The 13,044-nt window shown below is 38.8% G+C and overlaps 1 long non-coding RNA gene across 1 annotated transcript in view; it reads left to right on the plus strand.

Annotated features, from left to right (window-relative positions):
• Positions 1-13,044, plus strand: part of LOC127564148 (uncharacterized) — a 28,779-nt gene that overhangs the window by 11,957 nt on the left and 3,778 nt on the right. The window contains exon 2 of the long non-coding RNA XR_007954199.1: positions 2,911-3,155. This is a non-coding gene — a long non-coding RNA (uncharacterized LOC127564148). The remainder of the gene's footprint in view (positions 1-2,910; positions 3,156-13,044) is intronic.

Consider the following 13,044-nt stretch of genomic DNA (forward strand, 5'->3'; position numbering starts at 1 on the left):
TGCCAGCATTGTCTTTAAAAGACTGGTTTCTTATCCTTTCTAAATTTCCATTTCCTTATCTGTTAAATGGGAATCATACATTTGGTATTTAACCCACAGGGTTGTGATAGGATCAGATAATTTATGTAAATTAGTGTTCTATATCAAACAAGTGGCTCTTATTGTTTATTTTCATCTGACTTTGTGACTCCACATGGGGTTTTCTTGACAAAGATACTGGAGTAATCAGTCATTTCTTTCTCCATTTTATGGATGAGGAAATGAATTAGAGTTAAGTGACTTACTCAGGATCACATAGCTAATAACTATTTGAGGTTAAATTTAAATTCATGAAGAACTGTCTTCCTTATTTCAAGCCCAGTTTATGCACTGTACTATCTAGCTGCCTATTAAATGCTTATTATGTGTCAAATCCTAATCAATCAAATAGCAAGCATTTTTAAGTACCTCCTATATGCCAGGTCAAACAACAAGCATTAAAGTGCTTATTGTATACTAGCTATTATGTGTCAGCTGTTGCTGCCATATGTAATATCTGTGCTGTCTTATAGGGATAGTTAGGAGAAACGTATTTTGTAAATCTTTCAAAACATTATATAAAGGTGAGATGAAAGTATTTTGTCAGGTGATGAAAGTCATCCAGTTTTCATATGTATTCTCTGGCTCAATATCTACCCTTTCCCCTTTCCATGCTGGGAATGAATGGCATGATTTCTCAACTACATGAAAAATACCAGCCTTGGCAGAGCTTTCTCCTCTCAGCTTCCCCTGTGAGCTTGAGAAGGGAATGATGTGGTTTGGATTCAAAGGACAGAACCTCAAAGCTTCCCTTTTAGTTCCTGAGAGCAGGTGATTGTGGGTTATCTCAGACAAGCTAGATGCTTAAAGAGATCAGGTGTTGGGACAGGTGAAAGATTTGATATTATTTGTACCTCAGAGGCATCTGGACTGAGAAGGGGTAGACCTTTGGAAGGGGGGGGATAATTGCGCCTGATGGAGTGAATCAGGTGAATCTTTGCTCCAGTCCTTGAGACTGCAGTTTGGAGTTCTAGGAGCCACAGAGACATGACAAGTTTGAAAAGGGATCCTCCAAGATTTCAGTGTCATGGAGGTTGGTCCGTGAGTAAGAATGAGCCATAAGGGCCATTTCTGTGACAGCTCTTAGAGATGTGGAGCTCTGGAGCATACTCCATACTCCATATTCCTTAAAGGTTCATTTTCACAATGTTCCCCAAACAGCTATTTTAGAACTGGAAAGGATATTCACCTAGCTGAGTGAATTGTCCACATATAGAGCTAGAGTGAACACCACACACACACACACACGCACACACACACACCCCCCAAGATTGGAATAAAGGGGAGCAAAATTAGAGGTGCTTTGACTTTTTGGTCTTCAAAAAAAATACTAATCTCAGTCATTTGGTAGCCCCTGACATAGATAAGAGGATTGTTTCCTAATTTATGGTTAGTAATACTAAGGACCAGAGAAGGTGATAAACCACTGTCAGATCCTAAGTATCTAGTATTTAAAAACAGCACATCTAGTATCTAAAAACCATTTCCTTCCCACCCCACCCCCAGCCTCTTATACCTCAACCAGGGAATGCTGAGTAATGGCACATTAATTAAACCTCTGTTTGAGGAAACAAATATAAACATAAATTATGGAAGGCAAATGATTTTGACAGCAACATAAGCTGGAAAGAGTGAGAGAGGGACAGCAAGGAACAGAACCCAGAAAATCAGCAAGGGTAGAGCTTATAATTCAGTTCAGGAAAATTAAGTGACCTATACTGGGACCAGATCTAGAGTTTTTCAGTGGAAAAAAACCCTCAAAATATCCCATTCTCAGCAAAAACTAGGAGTTCCGATGCCAATGTGCCTTGACTCCTTTGCAGCCAACTCAGGAGTTGATAGGTCTCTCTCTTCCTCTGTCTTTCCCTCTGCTCAAAAGCTACAGATCTTTTTCTCCATTGTTCTCTAGAAAAATGGATTCAAAAATCATCTTTGTCCCAATCCATTTTGGTATCTTGCTATCTAATATGAAAACATCTTGCTGTCCTTGGAGCCATTTGGGTGGTGAATGGGTAGCTATCCTGGATGCCAGTGGGAGGGAGTCAAGCTTAAGTAGGTGGCAAGTTTCTGATGATGCTTATTGTGTTAGATTGGGCAAAGTGTTAGGATCACCATCCTATGCTTTTAAATCTTCAATCTATTGTAATTAAGAGAACAGTCTAGAGTAGGGATCCTCAAACTTTTAAAATAGGGGTGCAGTTCATTATCCCTCAGACTGTTGGAGGGCCGGACTATAGTAAAAACAAAAATTTTGTTTTGTGGGTCTTGAAATAAACTTCGTAACCCTGAGTGAGGGGGTTAATCGTCCTCAGCTGCTGCATCTGGCCTGCGGGCAGTAGTTTGAGAACCCCTGGTCTAGAGCAAGAGTTCTTAATCCCGGGTCATTAACTCATTTTTATAATATTTTGATAATGCTACTTCAAATCAATTTCCTTTTTAAAAAATTCTATGTATTGTATTCCATGCATTTTAGAACATTATTTTGAGAAGAAATTAATAGGCCCAACCTAACCCTTCCAGTTAGGCTCTGACTAAAGGGGGCTGTCATATCAAACAAAATGTTAAGAACCTCTGGAGTAGACAGTCCCTTTCTCTGGGTGGATTTCAGGATCAGGGGATATGATGCCCTTTTAGAATTGTCACTATGAAGCTGGGTACTTGGGTCAAATTTCATTGGTTGGAAGGAGATAGAGTAGGGAAGAAGGGCTGGGAAAGACAGCTTAGTCAAGCTCCAGAAGAGATACCTCTACCCCTGGGTCAATAATGCTAGGAGAGAGAATAACCCATTCCTTTCTTCTCCTCCCCTGACCTCTGCCTTTGAACCGCTTCTAGAATCCACCTTCTCTCCAAAAAAGAGTACAATCAAGTGAAAGACTTCACAGCTTGAGGAAGAGAGAGTCTGGATCACTCTAAGAAAAAAACCTGCTCTGCTCTCCACAGATGTCAGCACCTGGAACAAAGACCTGGCTGCCTCTCCCTAGCTACATCTGTGCTATTTATTAGAAAATCCAAGAATACTGAAAATGCTGAACCTTGCCGGTCATCTATTCCAACCTGAGCCTGACCCTGAGTTCTGGGTAGGTGATCATGTGAGATGAATAAATGTTTAGGTAAGAGGGGTATTGCTTAGCATCCAGAAATAAATCAGAGTCCCAAGACTCTGACCTCAAACCCTCCCACACAGTTGGCCTCGGATTCAGCACAATTCCCCAATTCTATTCTGCTGTTGGTTTTGGCCCTAACCCCACTCAAACTCAGTCCCACTGATGACCCCTTTGCCAACCCACTGTCAGCTACCTCCCACTTCCATCCATTGTGGCATCTCATTTTAAGCCATCTTCCTAAATAAAGCCTTAATGGTCCTAATTATTCATAATATTATTTCTTGTTATCAACCCCAAAATGTGCCAAACCAATGTATTCATAGAGTATCAGAGGAAGAAAGGATGTGGGTCAGGCAAATAATTAATAATTAATAATATGATTATTAATTATAACAAGCAATAACTTATTTGTATAAAACCTCTTGTTAACAAAATACTTTGAGAGTCAGCATGGCACAATGGGTAGAGACTGCATCACAGTCAGGAATATGGATTCAGATCCTGCCTCTGACGTGTATTTTATCTCTAGCTTGCTTGTTTAAAGCAATTGTCTAAAAATTATAGAATGAATAAAAGTCTGGAAGTGGAATCACAAAGAACTGAGTTCAAATCCAGCCTTAGACACTAACTAGCTGTGTGATCCTGGCAAATAACTTAATTTCCCTGGAGAAGGAAGCTGACAAGCACAAAAAACATCAAGTAAGTTGCAGAACAAGAATTTCCTCCCTGGGAGTTCCCTATACCGGGCACATGTCTAGTTCAAAACAAAACAAGTATTTTAAGGTGCTATTACTGGTTATTTGCAGTGGGACAAAGCACAAACTTTCCTCCAGGATTCTTTTGAAGGATGTCCCCTATTTGGCTTCCATCCTGGAGCCTTGAACACATAATTTGAAGCACTGACACAGCTTTCTCCATTGCCACCCCGGTTAGAGTGGAAGTGTGTCTATGGGAAGTAACAAGGTGGGTGACAGTTTGTCTATCATGTTATAGGAGGGGTTCCTTTCACATATGGATTGGACCAGAGGGCCACCAATGTCCCTCTCAGGTCTGAAAGTTCATCCCAGCTCCTTGCCTTGACATCATTAGTTGTCTCCACTGAGACAAGTGACTGAGAAGCCTGGGAAATGGCTCTAAGTAAATCCACCTGAACTCACCTGGAGAGATGATGTTCACCTATCCTCCTGTTTCCCTTCCAGACACAAGCAAAGGCAGAGGCTGCAGGAGCTCAAGGAAGTAACAATAGATTGGGAATTGGAGAATATGTGTTAAAATCCCACTCTTGTCAACCACTCACTGAGTGACTTTGGAAAAGTCATTGCACCTGAAGCTCATTCTCCTTAGAGGTAAAATGCAGGGTTGGATTAGATGATCGCCAAGGTACTTTGGAGCTCTAGATGAAGGTGACACAGGAAAAAATTTTTGTCTTAGACCAGCAGTGGACTGTGGGAAAAGAAGGGCTGCAAACCAACAATATACACTTTAGTATGGAGGTTATTTTTGTTTTTGTTTCTTGGAGGCAATAAAAATAAACTGACTTGCCCAGGGTCACACAACTAAGCAATTATCTGAAGACAGATTTAAACTCGGTTCTTTCTGACTCCAGGCTCAGTATTCTATCTACTGCGCCACATAGCTATAATGGAGATTACTGGTTATAAATTTAGAACTGGAAGAGACATTGGAGGCCATCTAGACCATCCCCCTTATTTTATAGATGGGGAAGATAAGGCCTAAGGAAGGGAAAATGCTTATCCAGGGACTTACAAATGATGGAAATCAGGAAGATAGGTAGCAATCAAGACATTGGGAGACACCCTGTTTTCCAGGGGGATGGTTATAAGCAGGCTGTATCCCAAGCTTGGCATAACAACAATCCTTTGCGCTTACCCTCCAGATGATTCAGCCACATCAAAATCCCAGCATTGTTTCTGGTCATGAAAACCTGCTTTGAATCAAATTTGTCTCATTGTTGCTGTCACTGCATAGCCATAGGTATGAGTCCCGAGAGATCCCTACCCTAAGCAGGGCCGGGCTCCAGCACCAGTCCTTGCTTGCAAGCTCTTTCCCTCACTTTGAAATTAAACTTCTGTTAAATCTTCATTCTCCTTTGTCTAGCCTACTTTGTTTGGTTCTAGATACCCAAAGGTTAGAGGTCCTGTCTATTTTGACAATAGATAAAGCATTTATTAAGTACCTACTGTGTGCCAAGCATTACGCTGTGCTGTAGGGATCCAATACAAGTAAGCTTGCCTTCTAATAAGGCATATTAGGGGTCTATGTGGCAGATAAGGAAGAGGAGGAAATCAGGAAAGGGTCTACTTGTGAGAAAAGAATGACTAGAATCCTCTCTAAAATAATAGTTAGTACTGGAGAGAACGTTGTTAAGGATGGCAAACAAAAGAGGCAAAATGACCTTTCAATGTCACTTTCAACCTATAATTTTGATCAGGGTCAGAACATATCTTCTATGTGAAATAAAAATGGAGTTATCTTAGCATTTTCTTGGGCACTGGAATCCTGGGGGCATTTGGTTATTTAATATAGAGATAGGCTGTGCCTATTCTTCCCCCAGGTGTTTCCTTCTTGCCCATCTCTCCCCTCCAGTACTCTTGGCTGCCCCTGCAAGTTGTGCCTGCCATCTGGGCTGCTCAAAGCAAAGCTAATGCCAAGGGAGTGCCAGCTTTGATTTATGGTCACCTAATCTTGGCAGGAGCTGGAGCCAGGCAGTTCTTTTCCTAGAGAAGAGTATCTCTTAAAGAAATAATGCACCTGAAGTCATATACTTGCAGAATAAGGAGGGAGACCCATTGCTGTGGGTTCCCCTAGCCATTGGGGAAACACTCTGCTGCTCCCACTTTGCAGACCTTATTGTCTTCATTCAAAGACCTGGAAATTACTAGAGAGACCTGAATTTCCTTGGAAACGCCTTGTCCTATCTGTTACATATTCAGTTTAGCTTTCAAAAAACATTTCCTAGTTTACCAACTCCATTTCCTGGGACTTCCTGTATATACTAAAGCAAGGTTTTTTATCCTTTGTGTCCTGGAACCCTTAGTTCATCTAGGGAAGCCTATTTCCTTTATTCAGTAATTGTTGCTTAAGAATCTGTGCTATACTAAGACCCAGTTTTAATGAAAGTGTCCTTGTTCTTATAAAGCTTATAATTCGGGAGGAAAATAAGACAACTCAAAAAATTACCATCAATCAGCCAAGATTTATTTATCATCTGCTATATTATAGACCCCAAGTATATGAAGATAAAAAGGGCAAGTCCTTGCCCTCAGCAAGCTTGCCTTCCATTAAGGGTATGTACATGGGTTAGCATTTATACAAAATACAAGGTAATTATACAAGACAATTTGCTTCTGGGTTGGAGAGGAGGGGGAATCAGAAAATGCTTCCTATAGAAAATGGCATTTAAATTGAGTTTTGAGGGAAATAAGGTATTTTAAAAGGTGGAAGTGAGGAAGAAGTGCATTCTGGGCTTGTGGGACAGTCAGTAAAAAGGCTCAAAGATGAAAGAGCGGACTTCATTGTGTGAGGAACAGTAAGAAAGTTGGTCTGGTAGACAGCAGCATGTGGGAAGGGGAATAATGTATGATAAAGCTGAAAAAGATAGGTTGAAGAAAGATTGTGTATTTTAAAAATTATTTGGTTTTTGTTTTTTACATCACCATAATTTCCCCCTGAATCCCTCCCTTTCTTCTTCCAGAGAGCCATCCCATATAACAAATAATATTTTTATTTTTTTATTATAGCTTTTTATTTACAAAACATATGCATGTGTAATTTTTCAACAATGACCCTTGCAAAACCTTCTGTTCCAACTTTTCCCCTCCTTACCCCCACCCCCTCCCCTAGATGGCAGGTAGTCCAATACATATTAAATGTATTAAATACATATATACATACAAATAATATTTTTTTAAGATAAGAAAGAGAAGAGGGGAGAAAATCAATATAACTGATCAGTACATCAAAGAAAGCTGAAAATATATGCACTATACAACACCTATGGAACTCCCACATCTGCCAAAGGATGAATCATTTCCTCCCCTTGAAGGGTTTACATTTATCAGTACAACTATCCTTTCCACATCTCAGAAGGTGAGGGGATGGGGAAAATCGTAGTAAAAATTTTTTGCCTTCTCTTTGTACCAGAAAAGAAGTCTGAAATTTTTTTCTTTTATGGGGTGTTTTCAGTACCTTGCAAAAATTGGGTTGCTGTTATACAATACTATACATGTATTTTATGCATTTCTAAACTGTTTTTCTGTTGCTTGCTGCCCTTCATGTGTCATCTTCAATTTCTGCAAAACTATCTCCAAATTCCCATATAATTTCTTATGCCAATCTGACATATCAAAACCAAGATAGGGAAAGTCACAATGTGAAAGAGGGATCCTTTGGCAGAGGTGGGAGGTCCATGGTGTTGTACAGTGCACATATTTTACAAATGACTGTGCTAGAGTCACCAGAGAACTGTGTGTGACTCTTGGGGTTCAGGAAGTCTCCACAAAGCTTTTCCTTGGAAAAGATGTTGTTTCATCACTAGCAAACATATTAGAATCACATGATTGTAGATTTAGAGATGGAAGGGCCTCAGAGACTACCTCAGCCAATTCCTTCATTTTAGATAGCAGGAATCTGAGGGCTAGAAAATCACACAGTGGGAAATGCTGCTGCCTCCAAATCCAGTGTTGTTGTTGTTGTTTTGGCAAAAGACAGATTGTTTAGGGGAAAAGGTTACAGACAAAAATAAGAGGTAAAATAGGCATGAGTGCAAATATGAAATAAAGTTGAAAGAGCATATAGGTGGCAAGGAAAAGACAACTTCCCCAGGGGGACTCACAGTTAACTAGAAGAAAGGAAATATTCTGTGAGGTGGGAGTAAGCCATTGGTTGGCAGGTTAGCCTAACCAGAGTTAGCTAGAGTAATAAGAAAGGCACCATGAAAGGGAAGACACTATGAAAAAGAGAAAATGAACACCTCGTTGTGAGCTCAGACCTGAAAATAATTTTGCCTCCAGTGTTCTTTCAGACCTTGAACTTGTCCATAGGGCATTTCTTTTCTACTTCTTTTCTGTCTATTAAATCAAACCTCTCTCTTCCTTATAACTCCTCCTACCAGAAATCCTTCCAGATTCTTTTCCCATGGCCAGGATTTTCCTGGTGGCTACTTGGTCTGTCCCTTCCACACCGATGAATTTAGCTTCCATGGTATCATTTTTCTCTAACTGATAGTTTGGAGGCAGAAATGAGCAAGCTACTTACTGCAGGCAGGAAATAGATTAGCTTGCCTGAAGAGTCTTCAAGAAGCCATAAGAAATTTAATTTCTAAGATAAAACTGGTTGGGCCTAGAAATCTGTTTTTTCCCTGGTGAGGGGAGAGTGAGGTATGAATGAGTCTATTGCTTCTGTGTATGTTTGTACCTAATAATGTATATTTTTGTATCTCAAACCCCAGTGGTTTTGGATTGCCATTGAATCGATTTAATTTAATTAAACAAACGTAATCCATGGCTTGGCTCCACACCAAGGACTCTAGGTACATATATATAGGTTTCATCCTGGGGGCTCGACCTTTTAGATCAATATTTCTTCTTTTGCTTCATTGCCCCTACTTGAATTAATATAAGAAAAATTTTCAAAACTTAAATTCATCACATGTTTAGGGTTTCCCAAATGTCAGTGGCAGGATTCCCAAATTCTGTGAAGGCACTCAATTATACAATGCAGCTGCTGAATATAAGATAGTTTTTATTTTGCCCTACAGAAAATACATAAAATGCTAAAAACTTGGAATTTATTAGACAAGTACAAAAATAAAGCATTAAAATAACCTATAAAAAAATAACCTATAAGATATCCCCTTAGAAGGATTTGAACTTGCAACCCTCTTTTTTTTCCAGTGAGTTCCTTTTTTCTAAAATCCTATGTATACAGTCTTCCCAAGATTTAGACTTCCCCCAGAAGCAAACATGATTTGGTGTTTGCTAAACAAGAAACTAAATTGTATTGACTAATTTGCTAAATTTACTTTCCAGGTAGGATGTTATACAAGCCATGGGAATGATCTTTTTTCTACAATAAGAGGGTGGATGAGGAAATCATCTCATTCTAGAAAGTCTAGTACTTCAACTCAATATGAGAAGCTCTTGAATCATGAGACAACTAAGACTAGATATATCCATTTCTAATTGCTACCCATGTAATTCTGTTACAAGACAACATTGCTGATTTGGGGGAGGAAAAGAACAATTTTCTTTGCTCTTGCAGCTGTGATTCCTGTTTCACACCGCTCTCCTATAGTAACTGTTGTTATTGTTACTATATCTTTATTATATTACTATGGCATATTCTATGTATTATATATACATATATGTATATGTTACTAGATATTGTTACTGTATCTTCAAGGGTTAGAAGAGATATTGTGGAAAGGCAATTTTAACTCTTTGGTTTCGTGAGAATGCTAAGAGTGATGGCTTAAGAGAAGTTAAAGGAAGGCAGTTTCCTGTATAGGTAGAGAGAAGATGGAAAAGACAGAGAAAGAGGAGGGAGAGACCTTTCTTAATGTAACTATTCTAATCTTTCTCTTATAAAGAAGAAAATAATATTTACAAAGAAGATTTATTTATTGTATTTAATATGAACTAATGTAGTACCACATTCTCAGAAGTGGAGAAAAGTCATCTGCCATTATAATTAGGGTTTGAGGCATTGTGATCCTTCTCAGTTAAAATATTGTAAATCCTCATGTTATTTATTTCATTGTTATGAAATTTCATGTTAGGAACTTTAGTGTTTATGTCATTCTAGGAGATTAAGGAATTTTATAAATTGGTTAATTTCTCCAGCTTATTACATCAACAATATTTGATAAACTGATTGGAGACTCTGAACTTAGTTGATAGATAAATAAGTTGAAATTTTATTATTTAGTGAGGCATTAGACAAATATACTCCTTAGATAACCCTAAAACTTGAGAAGATAAGATTAAATATGACAAGCTTTAGTAGCTTAAGACTAAATGCCATGTATTATATTATTAATAGGGTACTAAGTACTGAGGATCAGTGGTAGTGCATCTCCCTATAAGGCCCCTGTCCGAAGAGAAAACATGGTTAATCATACTATCAACATTCTAGTAAGATGGAGCATTACTAGGCTTTCCCATCTCCCCTTACCCTGGACCATAAGGATTTTTAGGCTTTATCAAATGCCCTTCCACAGTGCCCTAGAGATCCTCTGGAGCTGCTATACATTCATTTTTATTTTTATGTATTTTCATATGAATCATGTTGAGAGAGAAATCAAAACAAAAAGGAAAACTGCAAGAAAAAAAAAAGGAAAACAAAAGGTAAAAATAGCATGCATTGATCCATAGTCACTCTCCATAATCATTTTTCATCCAAAGTTTATTGGAATTGCTTGGTTCTTCTCAATCTAGCATAGCTGATCATCATACAATCTTGTTGTTACTGGGTACAATGTTTTCCTGGTTCTGCTTGTTTCCCTCAGCATCAATTCATGTAAATCTTTCCAGGCCTTTTGAAAATCATCTTGTTCATCATTTTTTATAGTACAATAATATTCCATTACTTTCATTTACCATAATTTATTCAGCTATTCCCCAATTGATGACATCCAATCATTTTTCAATTCTTTGACACCACAAAAAAGCAGCTAAACCTTTCTATAAGTGATGTTTCCACTAGAATGGGAAGTCCTTGAAAACATGAGCTGTCTCTTTTTTTCCTTCCTATTCCCATGCTTGGCTCATAGTAAGCACTTAATGCTTTTCTATTCCATTCTATGAATAATAACATGACCACAGGGAGCTGAGAAAAGAAATGATATGATCATATGATAAAGCTTTAGGAAAATGATTTTAGCAACTGTGTGGGGAATAAATTGGAGAATAGAAAGACTTGAACTAGAGATTGGTCAGAAAGGTATTTATAATAGTTCAAGTTAAAGGCATGATCTAGAGTGTGGAAGAAGGCAAATGATAGAATATAGGTGGTAAGGAGAGGGAAGAGTCACAGATCACATGATATTTCAAGTTTGGGGAACTGGAAGATAGTGGTACCCTCAACCAAACTATCGAGAAAGTGAGGTGGAGCAAGTTTGGATGGGGGAGGTGATGCTATGTTGTTTTTTTCTTTGTTGGCAGGCTTCAGAAAGCTTCTCATCCTGAAAGAACCCTCTGTCCCTAAAGCCTTGTTCTTTCATTGGTGAGTTCTTTCTGAACCTCCATTTTGAGCCAACAATCCTTCATTCTTCTCCAGACTCTTCTCTGACTTCCTGGATTTAACTGCCATCTTTGCTTAGTTGGTATCTGCTCCTCTCTTCCCATCCTCTTCCCATCTTCTGTCTCCTGCTTTCTAATTCTCCATTATATGTTATTGTCCCCCATTGAAATGCAAGCTCCTTGAAGACAGACATTCTTTCTTTTTGCTTGTATTTGCATTCATAGTTCTTGGCACAGTACCTGGCACTATACTTAAATACTCCCTGTGTAAGAAGTACTCTGTAAGTATTATATATGTTTTGATAGATGAACTGATTCTTTCTTTCTTTATTGAAGTGCATAATCAGAAAGTCTATATCGCCCTCACTGAGTTGCCCCTTTCATCAGTAATTGGGGATGGGGGCAGCAAACTGGGTTTTGCCAGGTTCAGGGGTAGCAGGAATACTGATACAGAGAATAGATCCATGTTTCTGACCTCGAACAATCAATTTATCTGACCCGAGTCTCATAAAGACGTCCTGATGAGCACAATCACTGGCTAATGGTTATGAGCTGTGACCTCTGGATTTATGACCGAGGGACTTGCAGTCTGTCTGCAGGAATAGAGAAGCGGGCATAGAGACTTGGCAATGGCAGGGCTTTATTATGAAGAACATTTGCTTGCTGTGTCATTTAATGTCTACAAATTTCCTGTGCATAAATCTTGAGGAAGGAGGGTAGGGGAGAAGAAAGGGAGACGCAGCCCAAGTCTAGGGGAAGTGAGGGAGAAGAGAGGAAAAGTTATCTTCATAGGCTTTTCTCCTCATTTTTAAAGTGTGACAAATGATTACTACACCTTATTGCAGAATATACTAACTTTGTGACCTGGAATAAGTCATTTAACTGTGCTGAACCTTTCTCACCTTTCTCTTTCATGTTCATCTATAAAATGAAGATAATAATACCTCTATTATCTATGTCACAGATATTGAAAGCAAAGTTATGTCAACCTTAAAGCTCTGTATGTGGACATTCTTGTTTGACTTGTTATTAGGGCCAGGCATAAAGATTTGGGGATCCTATAACTGAACCATGAGAACTGATGAGATCACCAAGAGAGAAAGTATTTAGGGAAGAGAAGGAGTTTCTGGTCAGAGCCTAGGAGGACAAGTATGGATTGGGGCCAGAAGACAGATGAAATTATTAGTAGCTTCTCAACAGGAAGGCTTTGATGGAGACATTCTGGCTTAAAAGATAGTATAAGTAAAGATAGGCAAGTAGAGGACCTTATGAGTGGTGATGAATGATCTGGTTTGAGTAGAGCGAATACACTGAGATAGCCTTATGAAATAAAGCCAAGAATGTTAGATGACATCAGGCTAAGGAGTTTAAACTGTACTGAATAGGCCCCAAGGAGCCACAGAAGAAGGACAGAGCTAGTTCTACGGTGTCTGATAGTAACGTAGCAGAGCTTCTCAAACTTTTTCGACTCTTAGTTCTTTTTTGCTCAAGAAATTTTTATGCAGCCCCAAGTATATAAATGTATAAAATATGTAAACAAATCAAACAGTTACTGATAATAAATCATAATTTTTGTGACCCCCACATTTGGTTACACAACC

Source organism: Antechinus flavipes, chromosome 5 (genome assembly GCF_016432865.1).
Source record: "Antechinus flavipes isolate AdamAnt ecotype Samford, QLD, Australia chromosome 5, AdamAnt_v2, whole genome shotgun sequence".
In the NCBI taxonomy this organism is placed as follows: domain Eukaryota; kingdom Metazoa; phylum Chordata; class Mammalia; order Dasyuromorphia; family Dasyuridae; genus Antechinus; species Antechinus flavipes.